Consider the following 15,195-nt stretch of genomic DNA (forward strand, 5'->3'; position numbering starts at 1 on the left):
CTCCTATCTGTGCCCCAAGATTTTGTGGAATAAAGACAAGCAACCTTGCTATACCTTGTCTGAATTCCTTGCCTTCAAAAATCTGAGCATAATAAAAAGTTGTTTTAGGGGCGCCTGGGTGGCTCAGTTGGTTGAGTGTCCGATTTCGGCTCAGGTCATGATCTTACCGCTTGTGAGTTTGAGCCCCGCATCGGCGTGGAGCGCTATGCTGACAGCTCAGAGCCTGGAGCCTACTTCGGATTCTGTGTCCCACGCTCTCTCTGCCCCTCCCTCGCTCATGCTCTCTCTCTCTCTCTCCCTCTCTCTCTCAACAACAAATAAAACGTTATTTTTTTAAGTTGTTTTATGACACTAGGTTTTGGAATAATTTGTTAAATAGCCAGAATTACTGATATACCCATTTTAGACACAAAACCAGATAGATTGACACACTTTGGATACTTATTAAATATCAAGAAGAGGGGCGCCTGGGTGGCGCAGTCGGTTAAGCGTCCGACTTCAGCCAGGTCACGATCTCGTGGTCCGTGAGTTCGAGCCCCACGTCAGGCTCTGGGCTGATGGCTCAGAGCCTGGAGCCTGTTTCCGATTCTGTGTCTCCCTCTCTCTCTGCCCCTCCCCCGTTCATGCTCTGTCTCTCTCTGTCCCAAAAATAAATAAAAAACGTTGAAAAAAAAATTAAAAAAAATAAATTATCAAGAAGAATTAGAGATATTATGGGATCAGTAAAGAGCTTAGCTAAGAACGACTAACACATACAATGGACTTAAGCCATAAACACATTACAATATTGATAATATAAGCATAAAATATCTAAAATCAACAAATTTAAAATCTTTGTGTTCTAATAATAATTTATCTTCTCAATAAGGAATTAGCAAAAAAATCCCTAATGTGGTTCATCAAATGAATATGTCTTTATTCTGATCACATTCAGGTATTTTCTAAGTTTTGTTCCTTCTCTATATGTCCATTCTTTGATTTTTTGACCACGTGTCAATTTATATTGGGATATCCCTCTCATGTATAAGACCCATATCCTCAGTCTTCATTAATAAACGTCACAAAGTTCACTAAAAGTACCGTTTCAATCAATTAATTGCAAGCAAACTGACTGACTGCCTCTAACAGTTTCTGTGAAATAGCTGGCCACTTACTACCAGTTAGTCTTCGAGTGGTTCTCCTTTGTATCTTTGTGACCTGGCAGCTTTCAGATCCTAGTTCTAAGCCCAGGGTCAGGATACCATGTTCTGCCTATGCTGTGCTGATGGTCAGGATTAACTCTCATTCTGTTCAGCAATGAAAAGTACCTTCCTGTGTTAGAGGCTAATGATTGACTTTCCCGACTGGACAGCACAAAGATGCTGACCCTGTCTGTAAGGCATTGTTAAATACCTGTCCTGGCTGAGGAAGCTTTGGAAGCCATCTCTTTCACTCACTCACCTTCCCTGCAGTAGGGATCATCAAACCCAATTATTTTTTATTTTGTTGTTATCCACTTGGCTAGAATCTCAGCTTCATAAGAGCAGAAAGCCTGTCCCATTATCATGTCCACAATGCTAAGAACAATGTCTCTTATACAGGAGATACTCACTAAATATTTTTAAAGGAATCTTTCATCTGGAAATCATAAAGTTAAAATTAGTATCTGGTAATAGCACTGTTCTTTTAATTCTCCCCAATTATTCAGTCTGTAGTTGTTTTTTAATCTTTTCAGACATCCAGTTTTTAACTCCTCTCTTTTCTCTCAAACTGTAAACCCTGCCATATGTTCTTTTTTTTTTTTTTTTAATAGGCTGTTCTCCACATGGGCCGCTTCAACCAAGCCCTGTATCCACCCACAACTACAATATGTAAAACAGAGAAATGTGTCATTGAATACATAAAGCATTGTTAGCTCCCAAATGCCCAGTTTCCAACCTTCATGACCTTTTAGAGTTACCAGACAATTGTTCTGTTTTCCCAATAAGTCCAATCTGCCATTTTCTAGGCTATTTCAAGCCTTCTGCACCTACTCAATTCCCCCCTACATACACCATTTCTATTCACTCCGGATAGATGAGCCCTAAATGACTGACAAGATAGAATCCATCAGGCTCTTCAGCATTTATCTGTGCTCTTGTGGAAACTTGCTGCTATCCTTCCATCCATCTGTCCAACCATCCTTTTTTCATCCCTAACAGATGAAAATGTGTCTCCCATCACATTTGCTCCAGATCAAACCTACCATCTTACACCAGCCTCTTCTTCACTACAGACATCTCACAAATTAATCCAAATGTTTTACTGTTCAACCTTTCACTTTTTGTTGGCTCTTCACTTCAACATTTACATACAAACTTTCTTGCAAATTTTGCGAAAAAACAGATTCTTTCTTCCTTCTGTACCTCCCTGTAAGTGCCAGCCTTTCTCTCTATCTGCTTTCAGAAATCAGCTTCTTGACTTGAGGTTTCTAATGAACCCCTCAAACACTTCACTCTCCTTCTTCCCTTCATTCCAATATGACCACCTCTTTGTTGAGATAGTCACCTACTTATGGTGAATGTGGTTGGCATTAATTGGTATTTTTATATTTTATCACTGGACCACATGGTAAGTTTTGATAGTTTTAATTTTGCCTTGATGTTTTCACTTCCATTGATTCCAGTTATACCACTCTGTTTTTCCTGTTACCTCTCCAACCACTTCTTAATTTTCTTAATAAGTTTGATTTTTTCTTACTGCACCTTCAATGCTTGCTGTTTCTTTGTGTCTTATACTATTTTCCTCTCTCCATGCTAGATGTTTCTCTGGGTGATATTGTCTGTATCCTGTTTTAATTATTATATCTGAATGCTGTGAAATTCTAAATACAAATGTTCATCCCAGATCTATATAATGGATTCCAGACCTCTATATCCAACTACCTAATGGACATCTACAGTGGGGTTTTCCACAATTCTTACAATTCATCTCAGTTCTTACAAGTTCTAATTATTACGAATTCTAAGATGACCTCATAATTTATATATCTCCTAAATTCTGTTTATGCCTCCATGCCTTAAATAGTTAAAGCATTTAAAAGATCTTTCTGTGGTTATGATATTTCTAAACCAGACTTAAATACAGGAAATTTTGGTAAAATTGTGCAAAATGCATTCTCTACATATGTTGCCAGGAATCAAGGCACAGACTCCCATCTGTCCTAAGGAGCCACTGACCTTGAACCAATGTGCAATCAGTGAGAACCTTTAATTCCTACTCTCAACTCCCAAAAAGAATCACCACTAACTTATTCACTATATCCCTGGGATCTTCAGCATATTTCCAATGCTATTTTACAAAATGCAAAATGTTTCCTAAAAGCATCTTTTTGTTCAGTCCTACCATATATTCCAGGGGAAATAATCTTGATGAGGAAGAATTCGGAAAGGAGAAAATAGAGGGAGATCAAGCAAAATGTAATTGATCATTTTAATTAATTGTTTTGTCATATTTACCCAAACTTAATATTTTAACAAAAATCTTTTTTAAGTTTATTTATTTATTTTGAGAGAGAGAGAGAGAGAGAAAGTGCACACGTGAGAGCAAGCAGAGGAGAGGAAGAGAGAGAGAGGAGAGAGAGAACTCCAAGCAGACTCTGAGCTGTCAGCACAAAGCTGGATGTGGGGCTCAAACTCACGAACTGTGAGATCATGACCTGAGCTGAAATCAAGAGTTGGATGCTTAACTGACTGAGCCACCCAGGCACCCCAACAGAAATATTTTAAGTTAACATGGAAGCCTATAATAATTTTATTGTTTCTTTAAAAGGATCTTCTAATCACTGATGTGTGAGAAATATAAATACACTTTCTATTTCTTTCACATGAAAGATTTCTGGAAAGGACTGTAAATCACCAGAGACACACTCTAGACCTCACTGATCTCCCATTCCAGGGCACATGAGCCAAACTGCAGCTGTAGATTTGCTTTTCCAAGGCCACAATCTATTACCCAAACCACATACAGACAGGTATTTTGGAATTCGATTTTTTTTTCAGATTTTACAAAGATAACATGGTTCATACACTAAAAATTATTACTAAACAACTCTGACAATATCTGAGACCGCACTCTATAAACATAAGCATTCATAGGACTTCAAATGAGACAAGTAAAGACTTAAACAACTACCTGTAAATTCAGGTCATGTTTTCTAACTAAATAGAATTATATCATACTGAAACACAGTGCATGTTATATTTTGGGGAACTTTTAGATTTTGAGCTTGAAGAAAAAAACATGTGGATCTATAATGAAAATGAAGATCAGGAACTTCAACATATAATTGGAAATGTAAGTATATAGTCTCTGTACTGCATAAAATGTGTTAAATCAAACTAGAAATAATTACCTCGTCAGAATTTACTTTTAAAGTCACAAGAAAATGGGACAAAGAAAAAGAATTTACTTTTAAAGTCACAAGAAAAATGGGAGGAAAGAAAGCTAGAGTACATTCATATAAGATCAAAGTTGTTAGTTCTTGAGTATAATCCTGGTTTAGATAAAGTATTCAACTGTTTAGTGTTTCACATGCCTAATTCCTAAAATGGAAAGTTATCCTTATTATCTTTTACCTCTAGGAAAAACCACCTAAGCTCAAAGTATGTATAATTGAAGGTGAAGATCATGGATGAAGGGCAGCAATTTTTACCAGCTCTCTGGGCATCTCTTAGTCAAGCTGACACACAAAATTAAACATCACATTTTGAAAATCAGAAAAATAAGATCTATTTTGCTTTAAAATATTTAAAATATTAAAAGAATTTAGGGGCAGTTGGTTAAGTGTCCTGGCTCTTGGTTTGGGCTCAGGTCACAATCTCATGGTCTGTGAGTTCGAGTCTGCTGTCAGCACAGGGCCTGCTTGGGATTCTATCTCTTCTTCTCTCTCTGCCCTTTCTGCACTCTCTCTCACTCTGAAAATAAATAAATAAACTCTAAAATAAATAAGTAAATAAAACTTAAAATATTAAAAAATTTGATAAATTAAATTTGAATCAAATTGATCTGAAATTGTAAATTCATTCAGGTGATTGTCTTGGACAGATCAAACACAAGAAAATACATGGTTAATATCAAGAGAAAAGTGCATTGTGACAAGAGGACCTATAGATGCTAAAATGTTAGTAAGGCAGTATTAACATATTTATGTAAATAATTTTGACAACCTGGAACAAGGACAGCTCTAGGCCAAATGTACCCACTGCCTATTTTTGTACAGCTTACTGGCTAATGTGAAGTGATTGAAAAATAATAATATTTTGACCTATGAAAATTACATGAAATTTAAATTTTGGTTCCCATAAGTACAATTTCATAGTACACAGCCACATATGTTCATTTATATATTGTTGATGGCTGTTTTTATGCTATAATGGCAGAGTTGAGTAGATGCTGAACAAACATTATACTGTGGTTTCTTATTGTGCTCTTACACAAAACACAGATTTGTGAAACAGTTGTCTCTTTACAGTGTTTCAAGTTGGACTCCAATTAAGTGAAATGTAATCTTCCAGAAAAGAATTTAATGCTTCTCATTAGTCAATTTGTGTTAAAAAGTGTAGTAGAACTGTATTACAAAATAATAATCTATTGTTAATATACTTCGAATTTTTCTCTTGTTATTGAAGTATTTAATTACCTCGATGTTGAATCTTGTCCTACACAGCCTAAAATATTTACTGTCTGACCCCTAAGAGAAAAAAATGCTGACTTCTGGCAAAGATGAAAAAATTACTTGAAATACACATATTAACAAACAAATGTGATAAATAGAAAATTGGAATAGACTTCTATCTCTCAAATAAAATGAATTTATAATTTTAAAATTTTTCACAAAGAAAATTTTAAGCAAAGATGGCTTCACTGTTAAAAATGTCGTGAAACAGGGGCACCTGGGTGGCTCAGTAGGCTGAGAGTCCGACTTTGGCTCAGGTCATGATCTCACAGCTCCTGAGTTGGAGCCCCAGTCGGGCTCTGTGATGATAGCTCGGAGCCTGGAGGCTGCTGCGTATTCTGCGTCTCCCTCTCTCTCTGCCCCTAACCCACTCGCATTCTGTCTCCGTCTCTCTCAAAAACAAAAATGAAACATTAAAAAAAAAAAAATCCGTGAAATATTTAAGGGAAAATAAATGTATTTAAGAAAAAATATATTTAAGGGACTCCTGGGTGACTCAGTCGTGAAGCATCTGACTTCGGCTCAGGTCATGATCTCACTGTTCTGTTGGTGAGTTTGAGCCCTGCTTAGCACTCTGTGCTGTTATCTCAGAGACTGGAGCCTGCTTGGGATTCTTGGTCTCCCTCTCTCTCTGCCCCTGCCCCACTCATGTTCTGTTTCTATTTCTCTCAAAAATAAATAAACATTAAAGAAATAATTTAAAAAGAAAAATATCTTTGGGGCACCTGGGTGGCTCAGTCCGTTAAGCATCCCACTTCGGCTCAGGTCATGATCTCATGGTTCGTGGGTTCGAGCCCTGTGTTGGGGTCTGTGCTGACAGCTCAGAGCCTGGAGCCTGGTTCATATTCTGTGTCTCCCTTTCTCTGCCCCTCCCTTGCTCATGCTCTGTCTTTCTCTCTCTCAAAAATAAATAAACATCAAAAAAATTTGAAAAAGAAAAATATCTTTAAGAAAAAAAATACATGTTTGTGTGAAATTATTGACACAAACTCTCTCATAGACTAGAGAAAAATGGATCACTTCCCAGCTCATATTATAAGGCAATAACTCTCTGACCAGACAAAAAATTACAAGGAAATAAAACTAAAGAATAATAACCCTTCATAAATCTCAACCAAAAAAATCAAAATTAGCAAATGAAATCCAGCCATATATAAATGGATAAGATATCATATCCAAGTAGGGTTTATTTAAGGAAAGCAAGTTTGGGTTAACTGAAAAAAAATTAATGTAATTTACCATATTAAAAAATAAAAGAGAAAAACTTGATGGCATTTTCGTTAAATGAAAAATTTTTGATTAATTTAATACTCATTCATGATAAAATCTCAACAAACCATAAAGGGGCTTTTTGAGTCTCATTAAAGATGATCATATATGAAACCTATCATCACACTGAGCGGTGAAAGGCTGAATGGTTTCTCCTTAAGATTGAGAACAAGCTAGAAAAGCCTACTCACACTTCTTTATGTTCTAAGTTGTTCCATACACTTATATGATTCTTCTTATGTCAATACAACACTGTCTTGATTGCTGTATTTTTCTATATAGCACACCTGCAAATCAAGTATGAATCCTCAAATTTGTTATTTTGTTAAAAGTATTTTGGGGGTCATTCTAGGATACTTTGTCTTTCTATATAAATTTTAGAGAAAGATGGTCAAATGCTTAAAAAAAGAAGGGAATTTTTTAATGGGAATTTTTACTGGTATTTTGTTAAATCTGTAGATGCATTTGGGGAGAATTAGCATCTTAACATTACTGAGTTCTGATTCATGAATATAGGATCTCTTTCCTTGTATTTATCTAGGCTTTGAAAGCATATAATTCAGAAATGTATAGTGTTCAGTGTACAAATCTTGCACATATTTTGTTAAATTTAATGCTAAATATTTCATGTTTGGGTATTGCTCATAGTATGTTTGTTTACATTTCATGCGCCAAATTTTTCTTTGCTGGTATTTAGAAATAATGACCTTTGTGTAATAGCCTTCTATTTTGCATTCTGGCTAAATGCACTCATTATTTCTAGTGGTATTTTTTGTAGGTTAGTTAAGATTTTCTAAATGTGAAATTTTTATTCTGTTCCAATTCTTACTTCTTTCATTTCTTTTGGTGCCTTATTGTATTGTCTGGGATGATTATACGGCACACAACAATATTACATTCTATCTATATTTCTGTCTTCTTCAGTATTCCATGTAGCATACAAAATATTTTCTCATGTTTGTGGACTGCTGATCTCTACTCTGATCCCACATATTTCCTTATTGTTTACTATTTTTACTTCTTAATTGATTCTATTTTTTCATTTATTTTATTTTTATATTTGAGAGAGAGGGAGAGAATATGAGTGGGAGAATGTGATGGAAAGAGGGAAGGGGGAGAGAGAGAGAGAAAGAGAGAGAGAGAGAAAGAGAGAGAGAGAGAGAGAAAGAGAGAGAGAGAGAGAGAGAGAGAGAGAGAGAATTATAAGCAGGCTCCATGCTCAGTGTGGACCCTGATGCAAGTCTGGATCCCACGATCTTGGGATCATGACCTGAGCCAAAATCAAGAGTTGGACGCTCAATTCACTGAGCCACCCAGGCATCCCTTTACTTCTTATTTTAAAGACAATGTTTAAAATTAAGGGAGATTTGAACTGTCAAATTTTATTGTGGTACTTACTATAAACCCTCTACACTCAGGTCTCATCTCCTACCACTTTCCTCCTTGTTCTACTTCCACAGTGAATTTGTTGGTGGTCTAAACATGCCATGTACTCTCCCAGTCCTGTCTTCACCTTTGCTGTTCTTTCTGCATGGAGCACTCTTACCCTAAATAGCCATACAGCACATTCCCTTGCTTCTTTCTGGTCATGTTTCCTGCTCATGTTTCCTTATCAGTGAAATCTACCCTGACTACTCTATATAAACATAGCAATCACTTTCCAGAGGCTCACTTAGACCCCTGACATTCCTGGTTTTTCTCAATGCCATTTATTAACATTTAGTATATTGTTACATTTATTTTCTCTCCATGTTAGATTTGAGCATCATAATAGGGACAATATATATTTTGTTCATTGTGGCATCCTCATCAAGTATAATAGTGTCTGACAAATCATGGATACTCAATAAATATTTTGTGGAGGAATGAACAAATGAATAATGTATCTATCATTTCAATGAGAACTCAAAATACATTTTGTGTATTTCTTCAATATATTAACAGGTGCTAGTTATGGTCAATGCAATGGCAAGATAATTTTAGGATTTATAGAACCATTTTTGAAAATACAATATTTTGAACATTAAACATGTACAGAAAGTATATAAAGAAAATGAGGCATAGAACACTTATTTTAAAAAGTGGAACTGATAGCATGTATTTCATGAGTTGGTAGAGGAAAAGATAAAAGAAATAAGTTATTTCTCAAGTCCTTTATGAAACTCAAAGCCATTGCTTTCTATGGGTCAGGTTTTGACATATAAGAAAGCGTATTCCATATTTTCCAATACTACAGGAAATTTTTTATACCTTATCTAGGCCAGAAGAAAGGAAAAAACTCACTTAATTCTTTCAGTGAGTAACTGCATATGATACACCCCACTTTCATTTTTACAACTCAGTTTAATTTAGATACCATAAAAGGACCAGATACTTTAAGCTATCGAAGTGATTACATGGTCATTGCAGGGGTGGAGTAATTACAGAGAAATACAAATAGGTTTAAAGGAGATAGCATTGCTGCATGGGGATGGATCTACTCAGCAGAAGATGGTACATTTCTGGTCAGATTTGCACTTTTTAACTTTTTAAACTTTTTTTAATGTTTATTTTTGAGAAGGGGGGGTGACAGAGCACGAGAGGGGGAGGAACAGTGAGAGAGGGAGACACAGAATCCCATGCAAGCTCCAGGCTCTGAGCTGTCAGCACAAAGCCCTATACCGAGCTTAAAGCCACAAGCCTTGAGATCATGACCTGAGCCAAAGTCAGATGCTTAATAACTGAGCTACCCAGGCACCCCTTTGGAGGTCCCCCAAGGTTTTTACAAGATCACACGGTTGCTGCATGCTGTGTGGCAAATTCCCTCCAAGCTCCAGGATGAGTTCTGGCTGTATCATTTCTCGTTTATCATTATTTTAGAACTGACATAGAACTGACATGTAGATTTTTAAGTCTATGTAATACTTTTTAACTAAAATGTTAACAATAGTAGGAACTTATCAACAAGGACACATATTTTTCCCTGGGCATGGGAAGAGAGGGTGGTCCAAGAAAATCTACTTCCAAGTAAAACATGTAAACCTATAAGGAAAAAGACACTGCAATGATGTACCAATAGTAAAGTCTATGCATATATGTTTGCCCAGGTAAATATTAAAATAAGACATGTTAAATATATAAAAGTAGAAAACAAGATTTTATTTCATTTTGATTTATATTGCAAAAAGAATGAACCATATTAAAAGAAAAAGAAGCAAAATAAAAGCAGGCATGAAATTTCTTACCACTGTTATTACACTGTTTCTGGGTAGGAAAAAAAATACATGTATACATGTATACATGTATACACACACACACACACACACACACACACACACACACACACACACATATTCACCAACATACAGAAGGTAAGAAAATATAACAGAAGGTAAATTATTCTTTCCAAAAACTGAGGTATTAATTTACCAACATGGAGAATTTACTTATCATTTTCAAATATAATTATAGCTTTTTTTCTAGAGTTAGCCCTACATGCTCTTGTTCAGTGTTGCCTAAACTAACATTATTCATCACTTTTCTGGGTAATAATATTTCTAGGATAACTATGGACCTAGAGTACTTTTTACAGGCTTTTGTCTCATTTTTGATACTGTTCATTGAGAAGTTCTAGTCAATTCTATGTTAGAACTGAGTAAAAATTAACTAAAATTGAAAATAAAAGTAAAATTTCTGAGTGACAACTGTCTGGTTTTCAAGATATAAATATTTTCAGGGATCTTCAGGAAACATATTTTTCTTAAAAACACCTGTATGAGATTATCTAGTATAAAAAATATTAATACAGGTTTATGTAAAGAAATGTATTTTGTCTTTATAAAGGAACCAAAGGTCTTTGAAATAATTATTATATTCTTATAACCCCAATAGTATATTTTTATGATTAACAATTTTTATGAACTATTTAAAACCAGGGAGATTAGAAAAATAGAAATAAATCTCAATGAACAAGTTGGTAAACAAAGAAGCAGAAATATAAAGGTCAACATTAGCATTTCTGGATAGATATATTAAGATCTTTTATTCTTTTACTCAATTTGTTTAAATATTTTCATGCTAAAAAGTCAGAGTGATTCGTATTAAAATTTTGTAGCAGAGTTTGTCTTCCACAAGCATGGGCTAAAAAATCACCTAAACCATAGAGAGCAACCAGAGTTGACAATGAAATTAGATTTTGTAAATGAACTATGACATGTTCATCTTTGATAATCTAGATTTAAATTTCAAGGAGCAAACTCATCTGCCCAATACGGTAGGCATATTAAAGGCCTCTCAGATATGTCCACAATCAAATCCCTGGAACCTGTGAATGTTACCTTACACAGCAAAGGAAGAATAAGTTAGCAGATAGAATTAAGGGTGTTAATCAACTGCTTAACACAAGGAGATTATCCTGGTGGGTCCAATGTAATTAAGGGTCTTCAATGTGAAAAAGGGAGGCAGAACTTTCAGTGCTTGAGTGATGCTAAATGAGAAAGATTCCACCAGATATTATTGACTTTAATGCTGGAAAGAGATCAGAATTCAAAGGTAGGTGAGCAGCCTCTAAAACCTGGAGAATACAAGGAATTGGATTCTTTCCTAGATTTGCTACAAAGAAATCCAGTCTTCCTGACACCTGGATGTTAGCCCCATTAGACAGACCCATATAAGACTTCTAATCTACAGAACCATAAGATAATAAGGATACTATAGGGGTGCCTACATGGCTCAGCTGGTTAAAGTCTGACTTTGGCCCAGGTCATGATCTCACAGTTCGTGAGTTCAAGCCCCACACCAGGCTCTCTGCTGTCAACATGGATCCGCTTCAATTCTCTGTCCCCCTCTCTCTCTGCCCCTGACCCTCTTGTGCTCTCTCTCTCTCTCTCTCAAAAATCAATAAACATATACAATTAATTTCAAAAAAAGGATAAAATATTTTTGTTACTGAGTTTATGATAACTTGTTACAGTGGAAATAAGAAACTAATGCATTTATCAAAAACAGATATTAAAGAAAAGAAAATATTTACAGGACACCTGCATTCATCAGTCAGTTAAGCATCTGACCTTGGGTTTTGCCTCAGGTCATGATCTCGTCACCATGAGGTTGAGCCCCACATCAGGCTCCAAGGAGATAGCTGGGGGCCTGCTTGGGATTGTCTCTCTCCCTCTCTCTCTGTTCTTCCCTTGCATGCTCTCTCTCTCTCAAAATAAATTTTAAAAAAATGTTTGCTATGAGCTAAATTTATATTCTAATTTTATTTTTGTATAAAATAATATATAAAATATAAGACTTAAATAAAATATAAGACTATTATGTGTTTTTTAAAACTTTTTTTTAATGTTTATTTATTTTCAAGAAAGAGAGAGAGAGGAGAGAGAAAGCATGAGCAGGGGAGGGGAAGAAAGAGAGGGAGACACAGAATCCGAAGCAGGCTCCAGGCTCTGAGCTGTCAGCACAGAGCCTGATGTGGGGCTTGAACCCAGGAACCATGAGATCATGACATGAGCCACAGTTAGAAGTTTAACCAACTGAGCCACCCAGGCACCCCCCAAATATTTTTTTATATTCAGTCATGTTTTAAGACTCTCACCTCCTTTATCAGAACTTTCCTGAAAAACTCAAGATAAACCTAGTGTTTCACATTTTCTAGGTTTACATGAAATTAAAAAGAAAATTTATAAGTGTAATACATAACATTTGCATAATCAGTCACATAAGTCTTAAGTGAATATTCAATGAATCCTTAAATTTTGAATCATTTAGACCATTAGCTGTTTTTTAAAACCTCAACTACATTTATAATATCATCAGAAATCTCAGAAGCCTTTTACATTCTTTTTCCAGAAGATATTCTTGCCAAAGATAACTACTATGAATTTTAGTACCTTAGATTTGTTCTGATAGTTTTTGAACCTTATTTACATAAATAGAATCATATAGTATGTACTTTTTTTTTTAACCTGGGATCTTTTACTCAATATTATAAGTATTAATCCTTCATATTGCTTCATGTAGTTCATTTTTTTTTTGATTGTTGTATGTTATTTTGATATATGAATATACCACGATGCTGATGGAATTAAAGTTGCTAATCAATTAACTTTAACATAGAAAGATTATCCCGAATTATCCGGTGAGCCCAGGGTAATCACAGATCTTTAAATGTGGAAACAAACACATGCACATACACATGATCTATTGAGATCATTAATGAATCAAATCTTTAGATCATTTTGGGGAGAGTTGACATCTTCACAATATTGAGCTTTCTAATATGTGCCTTCTAATCTATGGAACTCTATAACCATACCTCCAATAATTTAGGCTTTTAATTTTTCTCATATATCTTTTATATGTTGTGTGTGTGTGTGTGTGTGTGTGTGTGTGTGTGTGTGTGTGTGCTTACTGTTCAAAAGAAAACACAAAGACAAAAAAAAATTCATAGTCAGAGAAGACATGTTCCCTTAGATTTGTAGATATTTTTATTTGGATTTACATTATTCTGTCAAATACCATTCCCTGAGGTAAAAAGAAAACTATAAATAAACTGCAATTCAATATATATATATATATATATATATATATATATATACATATATATACATATACATATATGTATGTATATATCTCAAGTGGCAAATTTACTCTTTTGTGATATCCTTCTTTAAATGTAAAGGGAAAACATTTTTATAGTGTAAATTAAATTTTCCCTCCTAGACTATCTCAAACATCTGCAATGTAAACTTTAGCTTCTATGCTTGAAATAGTTGCTTGACAAATAACATCAAGTTGTAAAATGTATTTTTATTTTATTAAATTATATGATGAAAAGGTAAACAGCATAAGTTTTTTGCTTTTTACTTCCTGTTTTTGTCTTTCTAGATCAGTATATGTATATATATACTTTTATATGAACACTATGGTGACGATATTAATAGTCATTTCTGAACTGATCTTTCATTCTTAACAACATATTGTTTTCTTGGAGTTAATAATTCTTTTACTTCCGTTTACTTATTTTTTTTATCAATTACTATTTTTTCCTTGATTTGCTGCATCAGCTTTTCAAATGCATAGAAATATCTTACTTTTTTACAAATGTCTAATCTTATCAGATAATCTGTCCTTGCAAGGCCCACAGGTCTCCTGTTCTAATCTGCAACAGGAAGTAGATTTACAAGCCTGGGGCTAGGTTGTGGTCTGGGATTCCTCTCTACTATTCTCCCTTGTTGATTGCTTATTTCTTTTTGAAAGAAATGTCCTATTTTCTCTTAGTTTCATGCTTAATTTTCTGAATCAGAATCCTGCAGTTGATTCATAAGGAAGACTACATAGGATACTAGGATACAAAATTGACAGTCTTTTCACATCTTAAAAGTATTTTTATTCATCTCTTGCTGTTAATTATTTGGACTAATATGTCAGTTTATGAAATACATTTCTTTTAGTCACTACATATTAAATACACTAAATGTATTTATTTTGCTTTTTGTTCCCCATTTTGGTCCCCTTGGGTCTTTTTGTGTTTTTTTTTTCTTGCTTATTTTCCATGTGTTTTTTTTTTTTTTTTTTTTTTTTTTTGCTCTGTTATCTTTGAGCCCTTCTGCTACTTTTATTTCTAAATTTTAGTTACCATATTTTATTTTATTTATTTTTTATTTTTTATTTTTTTTGTTTTGTTTTTATATGGAATGCTTCACGAATTTGCGTGTCATCCTTGCACAGGGGCCATGCTAATCTCTGTAGCGTTCCAGTTTTAGTATATGCGCTGCTGAAGCGAGCACTAGTTACCATATTTTAAATCTTTCAAGGTGTTTCTTGTCCTCAAAACTTTAAAGATGGCTTTATTTTCTTGTTTTATGGAAACAATACATCTTATCTGTCTAAATACGGTCAGGATATTGTTTTGCTCTGCTTCCTGCACCAGCTTTCTTCCTTCTACATGTGTGGTTTGTCTCTTTATTTTAGTTTGTTCTTTATTCCTAAAGATCTATTTAAATGTTTGGTCTTTTTGGCTCTCTTTGTTTAAGATAAGGCACTGAAAAGGTGACGGCGGTGTCTATGTGAAAGAGTACATGAAGGACATGTCTGTGACTTTACATGGGATCCAGTCTTCTCGTTTGGAGATTGTCATATCTCAGATATGATGTGATGGCCTTTTTCCTGGGGCAGTTGTTTTTCAAGATTTGGGGATGGGGACCATGAACTACCTATGTATGCCTACTTTTGTTAAGAACGTAAAATAT

The 15,195-nt window shown here is 34.6% G+C and overlaps 1 non-coding gene across 1 annotated transcript; it reads right to left on the reverse strand.

Annotated features, from left to right (window-relative positions):
* Nucleotides 1-14,629: 14,629 nt before the first annotated feature.
* LOC128777854 (U6 spliceosomal RNA) lies at nt 14,630-14,733 on the reverse strand. The gene has a single exon (XR_008423172.1). It is a non-coding gene; the product is annotated as a U6 spliceosomal RNA (small nuclear RNA).
* Between the last annotated feature and the right edge of the window lie 462 nt (nt 14,734-15,195).

This window comes from Panthera pardus, unplaced genomic scaffold, assembly GCF_024362965.1.
Source record: "Panthera pardus isolate Hobbes unplaced genomic scaffold, ASM2436296v1 HiC_scaffold_17, whole genome shotgun sequence".
Taxonomy (NCBI): domain Eukaryota; kingdom Metazoa; phylum Chordata; class Mammalia; order Carnivora; family Felidae; genus Panthera; species Panthera pardus.